Here is a 17,555-nt window from a genome sequence, read left to right as displayed (position 1 = left end):
ATGTCTCCGTGTGAACGTTTGTGTCGCCACCTGTCGGATTATGTAACTACAACCGGACTGACACACACCACAGAGCAGTGACGACAAGAGGCGAGAGTGAAAGGTGTGTTTGCAGACCCGGAGGATTCACTTTCAGCACCGCACCTTTACGACCCGTGGCTTTCACTCGCTGACGTTGATGAGTCACAACGACCTGATTTCAGTCAGCAATAGCGTGAGTACTAAATTAAGTTTAATTAGCATGAAGTTAGAAATAGTTGTGTTGTCTTAATTTCCACATTAACCTGCTAACGTGAGAAATAAACTATGTTTTGACTTATTAGACATTACACACAGTCATGTTTAAGCAAATAGCAGCTGCTGCAAAACCAATTATTTGCTTTTTTTCTGATCTGTTTAATGGAGACATACTCAGTGCTGCAGCTAATTAATTATAGCTAACACAATAAATAAACTTCAAGAGACGATGAAAGCATGTCGACATGATCTGTCAGGATGTAAATCTATACTGGGCAACAAAATTAACTATCTACAGTTCAGATCAGACATCAAAATGTATAATATATATATTAATATTCATTGATGTCTCTGGGGAGTTGAGATCTTCACTGGGAGGGTCAGAGAAGTTGTTGCTTTATATGTCTTTGATGTGTGATGTTTGTGGTGAACTGGCTGCAGGTACATGAAGCTTTCACAGTTAGTCACACTCACCAAATGTAGACTGCGGTGGTCACATTCTCCTCCTCTTCCACTATCTATGTGTTTTAGAAGCTGCATCTTTTGCTTAACCTCATCCAAAATGATTGTGGTTAGTATCAGACACTGCGTTGACTGGAAGGGACATGACATATTTTTGGGTCTAGACTCTAGACCGCTAAAAATCTGTGATTTCATCATTTGAATAATGCTTTGCTACTGATTGGTTCCTGATTATCCAATCACAATGAAGTTATGGCCAATAACTTGACCTGAGAGAGCAGCAGACATCAGACAAGACAAGCATGACAGCAGGAGGAGAAAGCACATTTATTTCCTCATTAATATTAATTTATGCCGATTGTTTTATTTATATATATATATATATATATATAGGTGGTGAGCTGCAATTTAACAATTTTTAAAAATTATCTAATTAATTAGAGGCTTTGTAATTACTTAATTGCGATTAATCGCATTTTTGTCAAATGGCAATATTTGACACAATAAGTAAAGTTTTTCAATTCAAATAAATTTTGGTTGACCACTGAATCAGTGAATACACATATACCTGTTTATAATTTTAAATTTATAGAATTATGAAATGGGACATATAGAAAAAAATATTTTGATGATTTAAAGCCTGGATTTAGTTAGGTTTTCCCACTGTATGGCACAAAATATAAGCATAAGTAGTTCAAGGATGTTCAAAAACTTGAAAATCCATAGATTTATTCAGTTTTCATAGTTTCTAGCTCTGATAAATGGTGTAATTTTATTGTTTTTTTTTTTAGGAATATAAATTTTTATTTATAAAAAAAATTATAAACTGAAACTTTATAATTAAGTTATTAAAAGACAGACAGACAAACCAATGGTGATCATCACTTGGCAGAGTAATAACTTAAACAACAAAAATGTTTGTTTCATTTCTATTTATCTGCATTTTTCATCTGTCTACTACATTGACAGATTACTGTAAAATCCAAGTGCAGTTGTAGCTATTATATTCAACATTTTAAGACTTTCTGTAAACTCAAGCACTTTCAATGTCTTCTAAAGTGGTCTATTATGGGATGGCAACACTGTTAGCCGGTACCAGGACTGCCGTAGCTAACGTTAGCTCTGGTGCTAACAGCAACATCTTTTGCACTGAAGTGATACAGTCGGCTTGGAATGCTGCGGTGATCAGAAAACTCTTTGTTGCACAATTTACACACAACCATACTTTTATCCAAGCTGCCATCGGGAAGATTTTTCAAAGAAAACTTTCCAACCAACAAGTTTAATGTGATCTCATCTTCCTTCACTGTTCACTGCCAGTTTTTATATATGGTTGACTACATGCCAAATTGTGATGATAAGAGAGAGGCCACCAGATGCAAGAGGCCCCACTGTGCAGGGAAAACACACTTCTTTTGTGACTAATGCAACATCCATCTGTGCATTGTGCCATGCAGAAAATGCTTCAAAGCCACTCATCGAAAATGAGTGAATCAATAAAAGTATCCACAAGCTGATGTCTGTTCCAGCTGTTTGTGTGATCAGTTGCTACATGTATTCTACTATGTTAAAAACTATGGCACTGCGTTGAGGATATTTTACTGACAAAGACACCAAAACTCATGTCTTCATTTTATGTTACCCAAAATCATTCACATGTCAAGTTGTTCATGTTCAGATTTGCACACAGACAAGCACAAATGCAGACATCCACTTCCAAATATTAAAAACAAATCCTCTTTTTCTTAAGTTTAAATGACATTTCACATCTGTTCAGTCATGGTGTCCATTGCAATGGACATGTGAAAATACTAAAAACAAACTGACGAGGCAAAAATGTCTTTTCCCCTGTATTTCTATGTTGGAGAGGAGTAAAAAGCAATGGGATATGTTTTGCTCAGCAGAAAAAAAAGGGTTAGAAAGATAAACATGCCAGAGTGTTATTTTATCCTTCATCAGACCTGCCTGTGAAGGCCCAGCAGCGAAACGTTGTGCTAATGAATATAGCTCTGCAAGTCAGTCAGTGTGCGGGAGTCTGATTGAAACTTATAGATACATTGTAATGCTGAAACAGGGAAGAGTCTTCTCTAAACTGACTGGTAGAAACAAAAATATCCAATATCATACTACATTTTCAATGCATTTGTTGCAGAGAAACACTGTTACAGATTTTCCCCAAATCTGTACATTAATCACCTTTAACAAACTGACAGACCTGAAAGTGCTGCAGTATTTTACAGATATGTGCACAGATATCAGCAACCAAGTGGTGACAAACGGGAACTTACAGAAACAAACTGATTCATTAAAATGTTCTTTGACGAATATATGGGTTTGTACATGGTTGCCAAAAGTTTTGATTATGACAGGGCAGACTTTAAAAATGCTATACAGTCGATCTGTGATGTCTGTTTATGGTCATTCATTTTACGCAATTGCTCCTGTAAATCAGCTTTAGATCAGTTTGCGGCTGTCCATAAATAAATCAGGTGAGCAAACCTGTTCCTCTCAGGTGACACAAATAAAGAGAAAAGGTTGATAAAAAAGTAAATACAAAAAGTAGAGTATAACAGTATACAGAATGACAGCTCTTATTACAAATCCATCCCATATTCAGACTGTCAGGGCTAAAGCTGCTGTACATGTTTTTTTTTTTTTTTTAATTTTACATCACTCACATCCCTTAGCAGAAATGTTGCTGTTGCTAAATACTTCAATCAATCAATCAACCAATCAGAGTTTATTTCTATAGCCCTTTACAACAGCCCAAAGGGTGACCAAAGTGCTTCACAGTAAAAAACAAGAAAATAACTTAAAAATACTACAGTAACTCAAAGCAGGACAAACACTCACACTCGTACTCACACCTACGGGAAAATTTAGCATAATCTATTAACCTCACCATAATTTTGGACTGTGGGAGAAAACCCACACATACACAGGGAGAACATGCAAATTCCATGCAGAAAGACCCTATGTAGGCCGGGACATGAACCAGGGGTCTTCTAGTTGCAAGGCGAGACGTGTTAACCACCACGCCACTATGCAGCCCGTAAAATATACCATAAGACAATAAAATAAACAGCAATAAAACAGCGCTAAAATCTACATCTAAAAGAAATAAAAGTAATAAAATGTTACCATGCCGCTAGGTATTGAAATTCATTTCAAACAGGAAGGTTTGAATCATCCCAGTGTTGGTATACCTGAGCTACACATCGTCTGCAGTTTATCATGTGATTCGAATGTGTTGAGTCTCTTTGGCTGATAAATATCAACCACACGTAGAATAAACCTTCAAAATACAAGTGTCTGTAAATCAACTAAAATGAAACCTTTCTGTCAGTTGTCGTATTGTTGCATCAACATCTACACCAATCAGCAGTAAGATCAGGTGAGTCAGACTTTTCCTATCATCCCTTTCGGTTGTGCAGTCGCTGGAGAGTACCCATGGTGTCTGCCTCTAAAAACTGCAGCCGTCTTGATCTCATGATGTTGTTGTTACTATCACTGACCAGACATGAGAGCACGACAGGATCAAGTCAGACAGAAATGATCTCAAGATGTTGTTACTATCACTGACCAGACATGAGAGCACGACGGAATCAAGTCAGGCAGAAATGTAACCGTTGGGTGTAGGTGGTCGTGATCGAATCTATGCTGGTCTTATTCATCTGAGAAGAGCAACATGTCTGAAAGATTCAGAGGAGTGCATCTTTGTGCTTTTTTTTTTTCTTTTTACAATTTGCTAAGTGAACTGAAAAGATTTACTTTAAAATTATACTGAAAAACTATAAATGAATTGTGTAGGATCCATCAGCCATTAATAACGGCGAAACAGAACCGGAGTAGATTTGGTTTATCCCTCTCCTGTAGCTCAGGATTCTTAACACCTTCACAGCCACATGTTGGAGACGGGGCTCCCTGTGATCGATGTGAGACACCAAGACACCGCAAAGCAAGACACCTTCCAGATCTGACACGAGGGCGTAAAGTCCAAATCAGCAGGAGGAGAGCATGAGAGCAGATTTTAAAGGATTTCACAAAAAGAAAGCATCAGACAAGAGCAATCAGACATTGTGTATTGGGGCCACAGTTGGACCAAATGGTTGCCAATACACGCTCTGACCAACTGCTGACCCTGAAGGAAGCGGAGGTCATAAGCTTGATAAGAGCTTCAAAGAGATACCACGTTACTGACAAATGCCACAAAGAACTCTGGACTCAAATCAGAACAAAGACAATTATTTCACCACTCTGGACCTAACTCCCTTCTATGTACATCCACTTTAGAGTCAACTGAAGTTTTCAGTAACATCGTGGTCAGGCTGTATCTCGCCTTTTCTTTAATCTTCTATTTTATTTGTTTTGGTACCAACAGACAGACCATGGTCATATTTGGTGTCATTCTGATCAGCTGTCTGCCAGGAATGCACCCAGGTAAATCATGTTCACCTAATTACAGTATTTTTTGAATTACAAACACCTCAAAATTACCTGAAAATGTAACTCTGCGAGAGACATCTGAACTTTAGCCCTCTTCAGTAGAGGTTGGTCCAGAAACCCCCTTCCTTCATGATATGCAAAAGTCCGTTTTAAAAGGCCATGTCTGAAAGCACCATTTCAAGTCCTCCTATTTCAGAGCCCTCCTTTCTCTGAGTCCTCCTTTACCATTGAGTTCTCCCAACTATTGAAGTCTAATTGCCATCCAATGTAGTCATCTTTGAGTTCTCTGGACTTGAGGGTCCACTCTGTCCACCGCCATTTCTATCATCACCATCATCATCATCATCATGCAAGTACCTTCCAGTCACTGAAGAATTGGTGCACTCTTCTCAGTTTTTCTAATCCTTAGAATCCATTACTTTTGCAAGTTTTCAAATTGGCATACCCCAAACATTTATGGCTGCTTTCAGGTGTGGTCTCCTCATTGTGCAGTTTAATAAACGTACAGAAATCTAAGTCCAGTTGCCTCGATTGTTTTGTTCACATTTTGCTCCCTAACTTGTATAAATTCCAGCTACCGAAATTTTATACATAACCTGTAAAGCTAAATAATTCCCTTACATTTCTGGAAGCTTTTCTTGACAGCACAACAAAAGGTGCTTCAGATGCTGCATTATTATATTTGTCTAAGCTAAATAGGCCGAATATCAGATAGACTATTTAATAATCCTGCATGAAGTAGCCTCAACCCCATTTCAGCAGACGTTTACCCTCCATTTTGAAATTTGGTGGAGAAACATTATTTCACACAAAAGTCACTCAGAGAGCGCAGTACTCCGCCAAGACTGTTCATTCCCTGACCTTGCACTGAGCACAAGCGTGTGTGATGCATGTGTACATAATGTACGGATACTGAATCGCGTGACCTAAATATGTTAATTGTTGGGACTCGGAAACACCCCCACAGTTTAATCAATTGTTCCTTGTATCATTTCTGATAAGTTGGCAGTGGTCGATTTGTAGTAGGATCGCAATCGTGATCGTCGGCAGGCAACTGACAAAGCGTTTGCTTGTTGTCATAGTTACGGTGACGCTGTGCCAGCCGCCATATCTTCGAATGGGAAATCCTTAGCAAATTCGTGGATCCAGATTATAAACCCCATCATTGCCAAAATCTAATGAGGTGGTCTTTGTGTCATTTCTGACCTTCCCTGAAAATTTCATTCAAATCTGTTGGTCCGTTTTTGAGTAACGTTGCTAACAGACAGACAGATTCACAGACAAGCGTACACCGATCACACATAACTCTGCCGCATTCCTTGGCGAAGTAATAATCCTACAGGGTTGTAACTGTTGGGTTGTAAATTTATAGATAATGTCTGTCATTTTACAGACTTTGCAAAAATATTTTTAAAAAAAACCCAAAACTACTGTAAAACTGAATTATTTTTCATGACTTTTTATTCGTTTTTTTCATGTGCAAAACATCACATACAGTCTGAAACCAAGGCAGGTAACAACAGAAACAGTAACAGTAAAATAAAGCATTTTATAATGCAAAACAAATAATTTTCATATTTGCATTGAACAGAAATATTCTGAAAGTATTACATTACCATTGTTGTAGATTACATGATACATGTAAAAAAAAACAAAAAACTTTCAGATACTGATCTTAAATATAAAGCAACATGTGGACTTTGTAAAGCAAATTCTGATTCATGTTGCTCTGAATTGTGAGACTGTCAAAATTCAGTATCTATACACATGCATAGCACATGCCTGTACTCAGCACAAGGTCATAATTATCACTATAATCAATTAGTTAATAGTTAATTCATGTCTCTGACATATACACAGCTGTTGATACAACGTTTCTGTGAAATAGCACATTTAATCTATCATAAAGGGTGGAGTTATTATATTGCTTTTAATTTTAATCCATAAATAAAAAAAAAATATGCTATATTTATAATTAACAGATAAATTCCCTTTATCAGTATATTAAAACACACATTATAAAGCCTGACCAAAATGATCAAAGAGGTGTGGTATACTACTACTAAGACAGATGCAGTAAGACATTGAAGAAATAAAAAAATTCAGCTGCAACTACATGAGAGACTGAGAGCTGCCCTGATGTTGTTTCTTGACACACGTACATCCAACAGCCAGCTCATAGGGACACCTGCACCACTTTTTAGGTCCCAGTCTCTGGTAGACTGAGATCTGGAAGTAGATTGGCTTGGCAATCCATGTGTCATCCATGATGCATTTTTCACACTCAGCATAATAGATGCGGTGGGGCTCTCTGCCTTCCATGGAGCAATTACTGAAAAAGAAAGAGAAAAATGTTCATGAATACATAGAGGTAATCTTGGAGGTCAACATATTTGAAAATTCAAGGACATTTAGATTTCTTAACACTGAAACTTTCCGACAGTCCTTGAAGTAATCATGTGCAATCTATGGTTCCATGGAGAAAATTAACCAAATCCACCCCTAAAATTATGATATTATATCAAAATCTTTTTATTGTGCTTGTAGAAACTGTTCAATAATAAAAAAAAAAAAAAAAACCTGTTTGCGCTTACTATAGTCTGTGAAAAATCAAGACGCAATTAGTGGCTCAATGTGACGAAAATTCAGAGACTTTTTGGTTGACCTGGGCTGAACTGCAGGCTGTGTTTTCATCCAGCAGAAGACAAGAATGAAAACAAATGAAAAAGTAGCTTCATGAAATAGTAGTTAAATAAAAGACAAAGTAGTAAAATATAAAAATGATGCAACTTCTTTTCTGGTGTTGGTAATACCAGAGGTACTTGGAAAAATGTACTTGTTGATTTCAGGCTTTTTTCATTTATAAAACATAAAAGAAATGTAACTTTTTTCTAGATGATTGGCATTATAATTTTGTTATACTGTAGAGAACAGAGTTCAACATTTTCTCTACCTCTAGTTGTGGTTGTGCCGTTTCCATAGAGCTGCAGGACTTTATATTGCAGTGAAAAAAGAGTCCACAGTGAGTACAAATGTGGCAGGAGCAAAAAATGCCCAGAAAGTGCTTGGAGTTAATAGGAACATGTCTGCAGTTCTCTCAATGGTTTTAGCTACATTTGTGTTGGGAGTGTTGAAAGCAGAGCCGTGTGGTTATTTCTTCTAATATCAGATAGATTGCCATGAATTTTAGCACTGACATAATGTTCCAGGAGGATCAGTGACTCTTGTAATCCACTGACTTCACATCTAGTGCCAAGATCAAGTCAACATTTCACTCAATATCTTAACATTTTATTCAATCATACATAACTATTTGGATTATTAATTACATTTTTTTATTTATTTATTTTTTAAAAGTAACAAACTCACCGTATTTTCCAGGGCGCAACTGAGGAGCTGCTGAGGTCCGACACATGTTTAAAGTGCTGGTGGTGATTTGTGTCAGTCTCTACACAGTAATCCGGACAGGTACGGTTGACAGGGTTGCTGCACACTGTCCCCATCAGTCCCAGTAAAAGCTGGAAAGACAAACATACACATCGTTGACTTTCAGCAAAACAGCCACATAACAGGCAGAGAATTTGTGGACGTTATGTTCCCCTTTTGTGACCTTCGCTAAAATCGTTGGGGATAGAATCTTCTCTCATTATCCCCTCACCACACAGCAAATGTGTTTTAATCCAGTCAAAATTACTCTTGGAAAGCACCAGTTTATCTTTCGCAGATGGTTTCAGGGCTGCTCATTTTTAGTTTTTGATGCCTTGTTGGGTCAAATCACTGCAACATTGATACTGGTCTATTTTGAATCATGGCCTCTGACATCTTTTAGGAGAATGCAGTCAAGTCACTGTTATTTATGCAGCACATCTAAAGCAACAGCTGCTGCACCAAAAGAAATAAGACTGCCATTGCAAATGAACCTAACCAGTTTAAATGTTGGAGGGTAAGACCCTACAGTGTTATTTATGGTGTAGCTGTACCTGAGTAATTTACATATTAACCTTTAAAACACTTAAAAATATGCAGAACTTCACCTGACTATAATAAATGTTAAGGCTAAGTATTATTAAAGATGAAGGTTAACCTAACTGAACACCCTACAGAGCTTAATCCGACTCATTTTGAACTAAAATTACAACAGTGCAAAGATGCACATGAAAATCCAACAAGAATGCCGTTTCCCAGTTTGAATTTTTGTGTCGTATTTTGTATTTAATATTTTGTTTGTTTATTTTAATATATTTATGCATCATATATGTATTTACCATTATAATGAGACAACTTTTTTTCTGACTTACTACTCAGGCACATGAAATCGGTTAAACTGTAAAAAAATTTTTTAAGTCCAAACGGCTAGTATGTTTCCTTTTTTTTTCCCAGATTGCAGACAGTACTCACCAGAAGTTCAGTTGGGTTCATGCTGAGGCTGAAAAGCAGATGCAATTGTCTCGAAAGCAAGTTGAAATAGGCGCTATGTTCCTCCTGTTGTCTGCTGGCACAAAGCTGCTGGTGTCTAATTCTGTCTCCACACACCTTTGCTGCTTTTATCCTGTCGTAGCGGTGATGACAGAGCCCATTTGCATTGAAGGGAAAACATTGGAGGCGGCTAACAGGGACCAGTGCCAAGAATATATTGACAGCTCCCTCTGATGTTCACGTGTGACTCATTGATTGTATGATGTATGTGTGTTGTCATTTTCCACAATTTTCTTTTATTTTGGCTAGATTTATTCTTAACCTCCAAGGTGCCTGACTAAATTGACCTAAGTTTGAATTTTTGACATGTTACTTTTCAACATGGACATCTTAAGAAGTCCAGCTGATTTTGTTTCAGGACTTAGATGCAGTAAGTCCTTAAACAGAGGCATGGCTGTCAGTCTTCACAGACAACATGGTCACTTTTAATGAATTATTTCTCAGAATTTTAAGTTTTACACCCAAAACCTGCAATAACCTCAATATAACGCATAATATACGGACATTTAAAATAGATTAATCAATTTCCCGAGATTTTTACAGCAGATATTTTACATGATGTAATTATATTTATATACATGCTCTTCAAATTTAAAGAAGTGTACTGCAAAGTCAACAAGACAAAAAAAGATGAGTTTCAGTGAAAGTATATAACTTTTTTTGCAGTTTCCAAGCAACTAACATGGGAGACACAGAAGTTTGGTTCCTGTTGTCTGTGATGTAACAATACTACTGTTTCAGCGTCGTCTGATTTGGTATGGGGAAACCCATACAACCACCCACACACAAGGGTTTCTCCTGTGTTTGTGTCAACACACGAGTCCTAACAAGTCTGCTGCTGACGCTGCCTCACATTCATGCCAGACTTTGTCTAGACCTGATTTGCTATCTTATTTCAAGTGAATTAAAGGAGCTCCATATGGACAAAACTAGTAAAGAAAAAATCAATCAATCATACATCATCCAATGGCAGAGTTTTGGAACAAGCAAATGCAAAATATGGAGCGCTGTAGTTGTGTCACAGATTTGAGCATATAGGCGATGGGTGAAGCTCCAAGTTTTGGTATTATTGCACACATATTAATCTGAAGTACGAGAAAAATATCTTATCTGAGCAATGGTTGATTATCTGCATAAACAAATAGCTTGGTTTGTTCTCTCAGGTTTTCAGATAATTGTCTCCAAATTGAAGGGTAAATAGACACTCTTATTTTGTTAGAATCAGAAACTACATTAAAGTGCTACCATGACGTTACCCATTGGTTTGTGATCTACTGTGCTGAAGCCTCGAGTTTGGTCTTTGGAAAGCAATTTGTCAATCGCAAGGCAGCTTCCAACTAAAGCATGCCCTTCTTTAGCAGTTATGTTGCTGTAAATCGGACCATAATTGACCAAATTAACATCATTCTGTGCAGATGCAGACTTGAAACAAGCGATTGAGACCATAAACTCACTAAAAATGTTTACTGAGGTAACAAATCATGGGGGAGGTAGAATAACATCTCATAGACTTCAATACAATCTGATTATTTTTGCAACCAGAGGTGTCGCCCCCTGATGGCCAGTAGATAGAAGCCAGATTTAAGTCAGTTCTGGCTTTACTTCTCAGACCTTTTTCATATACCATCTATAGTGGCGACATGGGTACACTCCAATGCAGAGCGAATAATCAGCAAAAAATAGCGATTAGAAGCTAATGTCTGATGCATAGCTCCACAATAAAGACAGAGAGCTTTGACACTCACTGAGGGTACGTCTCTTTAAGAGAAGCATTTTGTACTGTGGGCACTCATTTACTAGCAGAGCTTGCAGGTTGACTGTATGAGGCCATCCAGCATGGATGCAGTATGTAGAATTGGTGACTGGACTCAAAGATTGCGCATGTTTACTTAAATCAAAATTGCTCTGCATGTGCTCGAGTCAAAAAAAAATTCTTCCTCTGGGGTTTGCTTCTGTGTTGGGGCATTGCACATGTGCATTCGTGTTTATGTCACTCGACCAACACACTTTTCTAGATGCTGCATGGAATAAAAAGTCTCAGTAGAAAGAGTAAAACCCAACCTAGTCTGCAGATTTGTGGTGATGTCTAGGAAGAAAGTTTTTTTCTGATTTGTGCTGTAAAAGAAAAACTTTTTTTCTTTTTTTTTGCAATACTACAAATAACTCTATTTACATGTGTCTACAGGGGAATGTTTGTATATACTATGTATCATGGATAACATCACTGTTTATGGATCCAAAATAGCAGTGTTCACAAACTTATAAAATAGGGAGTAGCAAGCCATTACAGTCAACAGGTCAAATCTTTAGTGCTTTGCAATCTGGATTTTTGATGTATGACTGATTTCCAATCATTCTAGAGGCTTTGCACAGTTATCTAGTTTACAGCAAAGGGTTATGAATGCAGACAAGCAGATCTGCCTGCTGTAGTCTGTCATTATTTTCACCTATGTTCAACAGAATGCATTCAGCAGCTCTATGTGCAGTCAACATCTGGTTATGCTCATGCCATTTCACTGTTGTTGCTGGAGCTCCCCGTGCTGTTACCGTAACTTACATTTTTGCATTTTGCCACCTAAATATTTACTTTAGGTAATTATTGAAATAAAACTCTGACTTTTGTAAACTCAGGTGTCAGGCTCTTTATGTTGTCCCATGAGCTGTGTGATAGCACACCTGGGGGCTTATCTGGGATCTTTTGGACTCCCTTGGGAAAAGTCCGATAGGGTGAGTGAACATTGACTTTAAATGTTCACTCTGAGTAGATTCTCCAGGTGAGTGTTTCAGCTGGGTGGCAGCATAATGCACAAAGTTCCTATTTACACATCAAACGGATGCAAAGTGGACTGGATTTGTGTTTTCTGTGCACCTGATAAATATCCCATATTTGCTTTCCTTTGGATTGTTGGAGAATATCTTTCTCTTCAGATATTCCATGTTCTCCATTAGCTGGTTGCAAAACTGTGCATCGTGGGTTTATTCAGAGCTGAAAACAGTTCCCTGCTGTGTCTGGAAATGGGATTTTTCAGACTTTTTTCTTTACTACTCAACACTGATTTTTATACAGTTTTCTGTATAAAAATTTCTTTTCTTGTGAAATGTCACTTTTTTCCCTACTCTTTGCTCAAAGCAAGTTGAGGCTACATAAACAACCAAATTATATGGCTGTACGGCATTTTCTGGCTTTGAAACGCAACTGAATTTACATGTGCACTCAAGTTTCAGATCATCTGTCTTTTTTCTTGTCTTTTCATGCACTATTGTCTTTACCAGCACTCCAGAGACTTCTATTAGTTTAAACACTGCAGTATCACTGTTTCTAAAGGAACACTCCTGGTAGCATAACCAGGTCACTGAAAACCAGCATAAGAAAATAAGAATCGAAACTTCAGGTTTCTATTACAGAATAAGTTACAGTGAAACACGTAACTATCACACTAGTGCTTCTGATTCACAAAGCATAATGAAATGATTTGATGATGTAAATACACATTCTAAGTAGTTAATGATGCTGCTCATTGTGTCACGAGTTCTGGTGGTTTGTGGTTTCTGCAAAAGTGAGCTGCTATTTTGTTCTGACCTGAAACTTACAATTTCACAATGAAGATTAGTTTCATCACTGATTGCATCACATGACGTGATGACATTTTGATGGAGAGAAACTAATGGTTTTCAAAAAGAAGGTTCTATTTTGAGGTTGTGCACCCACATGCCCAACAGCTCACTCTCCAACTCTGACCTCGGGCGGTGTGAGTCAGTCAGTCAGTCCTTTTCATGCGCTTTCCGCTCTTCTTTCTGCCTGGAATTAGTTCAGCAACAACACACCTTGATATTTAGCTCAAAAGCCTTTGGAACTAGAGTCAACATACAACAGGATATCAATAGAAATATGAAAAATCTATGCATCGAAGTTGCTTTGGGCAGCTTTCATGAGCTTACCCAGAGTAAGCTGACCACACCTTGGCATGTCATCAAGGTGTGTGGTAATTTCTATGTTGTAGTCTTGTTTCGAAAACGTTGTCATGTGCACTGTATTTGGGAATTCCTGGGGCAGACCTTGAATACATAGTCACATTTGCGTAATGAAAAGGTCAGGGAGAGCGGCAGCGCTGGACTAAATATGACCACATGTAACATGCAAAGTATTTCCACTCTGCTGTTTTGTATGCTTGTATTGTCCTTCATCCCTACACTGGGCAGTGGTTCTAATTTTAATGTGTGCACAAAGGGAATCCCTCCACACACACCCACACACATGGATAGCAGGCCACAGCTGCTGTCCATGTTTATTTAATTTTTACCGTTTGGTAACAGAAACAAAAATGCTGTTTGTTATTTGTATCACTGGATATCCATGGATATGAACTTTCACTGAAGGATGTCACAGACGAAACCAAAATAATCTAAATAAAAATATGTAAATAAATGATTATTTCCAGGCAACATTAATTACTCATTTCTAAGGTTTGCTCGGAACCTTGGGAAAAATAATTCACCCGCCTGAATTTTCAAACAATGCTATTATTAAGGAGGATTGAAAAAAAAAAAAGGTTAACAGATGACATATTACCCTCTGAACATCAGGCATCCTTTGGGCAATTTGAATTTTTTATCTATAATTTTTTAAAAAACTTTTTATTTAAAAAAAAAAAAAAAAAAAAAAAAAAAAATCTGCTCCCGTCTCATTTTTACTAATTGTGGGCTAACTTTTTTACTGGAATGTGAAGTCCAGCACCTCAAAGGAAACAGCACAACCATGGATAGAAGTACGTAGATAATGAGATGTCTTTAGTGTATATATATTAGGACTGCCAAAATGAATGCATTAACACAGATTAATCCATCATCATGATTAATCTGATTAAAACTTTTAATGCAATTAGCGCATCTGCAGCCCCAGAGGAAAACTTTTTTGCTCAAGATAGTCTTGAACTCTCAAGACAGCAAGGACATCTCAATTGAAGTTCTTTTTGAGATCACCTCAATCTGATTTATTGCTCCTAAAACCCCCCTAGGAGCAAAATTGAGATAATGTGAGACTGAGTTTTTGAGACTTGTAGGAGAAATGTAAGTCGTAGATGAGATCTGATCATTGCATCTTTAGAAAAACTGAGATAATGTGAGAATTACTTTGGGACAAAGGTAAAACAAAATTGACATTAAAATGGAAGAAATAAGAACCAACTGAGAGCAAACTGCAACCCCATTTATTTAATACAACACAATGAACAGTGAACTGTAACAATGATAGCAATCACAAAAGTCACAATTTTTGGAGAAAAAAGTCACAATTTTTGAAAAACAGTTATAAAAACAAGTTTTAACTTTGAAAAAAGGTACAAAATTTACAAGATTATTGAATTTACAACCCACTGAAAAAGGCCTTGCAACACACATTTGGGTCTTGACCGACCAGTTGAGAACCACTGGTTTAAAAACATGTCAAACAATGGTAAAAAACAGGACTAGTGAACAAGGGGGCAGCTGTAAACATTATGTTTGAAAAGCCAATTACTTTACTGACCTCTTTTTATGCGTGCCTTTTGAAGCTTGGCCTCTTCTACTGGTTTCCAGTTCTCCATTGTCGTGCACCGCCTTATGAAGGCTGCAAACAAAACAAGGAAAGGGGCTTAATTTAATTTAGATTTTTTTTCTAGCATATTTTAATACACTATTATGTCCATTCGGTTATCTGTAAAATGACTGTACTATACACAAATTGTTCCATCTAAGTGTATAATGAAAGGGCCAAAGAAAAATCCCACTCCATAATCACTGTGATACAGGACTTTTCTGTTTTACTCGTTAGAAGCGTATTTAACTCATTTGCAAGGAGGGACATGCTATGATGCTGCTTTAAAGTCAAAATTCTGTAGGCAGTAATACAAATGGGATGTGGAGCAGAGAAGCAGGGAACAAAATACTGCATATACATTTTTTGTTGACCAAAAAAAAAAAACCAACAAATACACACACACATATATATATATATATATACAGTATATATATATATATATATATATATATATATATATATACATACAGTATATATATATATATATATATATATATATATATATATATATATATATATATATATATATATATGTATATGTATATGTACATACACACACTATCACCTTCTCAGGCAGTGCTTTTTATTTTTTTGTATTATTTTCTACATTGTAGATTATTGCTGAAGATGAACATAATTCCTTATGTATTCTTTTATAGTTTTGATGTCTTCAGTATTAATCTACAATGTAGAAAATAATTCAATAAAAACCACTGTATGAGAACATGTGTCCAAACTGTTGACTGGTAGTGTGCGTGCATATACACACACACACACACACACACACACACACACACACACACACACACACACACACATATATATACACACACGCAATCACTACTCAAACAGTGTTCAGCTGGGTGTAGTATTCAGTTGTTACCTGGCCATTGTCCTGCCTGATGCCTGACATTTTGAAGCCTCCTAGGGCACCTCCACAGGAGTGATGTTGTAGTTGATGAAGCAAGAGCCAGCCTTCAACCACAGGAGGGGCTCGTCTCATTCCCATGGTGACAACACCTGCAGCCAGACCCAATGTGGTGACGCTGGCTCTCTGCAGCACCTCCTCCTGCAGCACAAAAGAAGTGTTAATTTTCAGTGTTAATCTACAACGAAGAAAATAACACAAATAAATAAAAAGCATTAAATGAAAGGGTGTGTCCAAACTTATATATAGTGTTAATCAAATGAGGTAGGCAATGCTGAAAGAGGACATTTGGTCCCTAAAATGACTGAACTTGTAACTTGTTTTCCTTTGTCTATATCTTCTATAGTATTTTTAAAAACATACACAATGCTTTGCTGCATGTTTTTTGTGCTTGAAAATTCCTCTCTGTTGTAAAGTTAAACAAATACTGAAGGACAAAGTATTGTGAAACAGTAAACTGTTTTGCCTGTAATTCATATCTTTGTTTTTGTAAGTGTTAAAGGATCAAAAAAGAAGTTATTTTATTCATTTTATATTTTCTAAATTAATCATCCGATTAATTAGCAGAATTTTTTCCCGCCAAATATTGGAATCGGCCTCTAAAAAATCCATATCGGTTGGGCCCTACTAAACAGCACGATGGCCATCTCGGTGGGAAATTTGAATACAAAAAAAACAAAAAAACAAGACTAAACAATCGACATACAGTAATATGCACACTCTGCAGGAAGGAGTTTTCTTTTCACCGAAGCACTTCCAGCTTAAAGTACCACATTAATGTGAAGCATGCGTTAGTCGGGGATTCTAACATGAACCTTTAAAGGTGTTTAATAAACACCTTAATTGTTAAATGTTAAGTATATTCTCTTCTTTCTTGAATCTGTGCATGCAAAATGAAACACAATTTCGATTTAAAAGGAATGATATTTAATCATGATTAATTGAAATTAGTCCACAGCAACCCGGTGATTAATCTGATTAAATATTTTAGTTGTTTGACAGCACTAATATATATATATATTCAAATTACTGAACTTAAGAACTGTAATGCATCAATCTATGTGTTAAATTATTACATTTGTTTTCATAAGTTTTTTTTTTTTAGCAATACTGAGATATTAGTGGGAGGAAAGTTTTAACGACTTCTAGAGAAATCTAACAAGCTCAAGCGATACCAGCTGAGTCATGACAACATCCCTCCCCAGTCTGCCAGTGTGTGCTCTCCATTATCAATTACCCACATCACTGAACTGTGATCTGCCTTTTCGACCCTACTACATCCTCCTCTTTGCTATTTATTTCTGGCAACTCACACCTCATCACGCTTTCTCTTTCTGCTGTGATGTTGCGCAGTACTATATCCAATATCAGTGACTCACGATTTTTTTTTTAACCCTGAAAAGAAAAGACGTGCTGTTTCACTCGGTGAAG

At 36.9% G+C, this 17,555-nt stretch overlaps 1 long non-coding RNA gene across 1 annotated transcript; it reads right to left on the bottom strand.

Annotated features, from left to right (window-relative positions):
- Positions 1 to 14,806: 14,806 nt before the first annotated feature.
- On the bottom strand, positions 14,807 to 17,399 carry LOC129349541 (uncharacterized). The gene is made up of 2 exons (XR_008602585.1): positions 16,080 to 17,399; positions 14,807 to 15,226 (listed from the first exon to the last, which is right to left on the bottom strand). It is a non-coding gene; the product is annotated as an uncharacterized LOC129349541 (long non-coding RNA).
- Positions 17,400 to 17,555: the final 156 nt, after the last annotated feature.

Source organism: Amphiprion ocellaris, chromosome 8 (assembly GCF_022539595.1).
Source record: "Amphiprion ocellaris isolate individual 3 ecotype Okinawa chromosome 8, ASM2253959v1, whole genome shotgun sequence".
In the NCBI taxonomy this organism is placed as follows: Eukaryota; Metazoa; Chordata; class Actinopteri; family Pomacentridae; genus Amphiprion; species Amphiprion ocellaris.
Note: the sequence above shows the minus strand (reverse complement) of the source record. Positions and strands in the feature narration are given on the sequence as shown.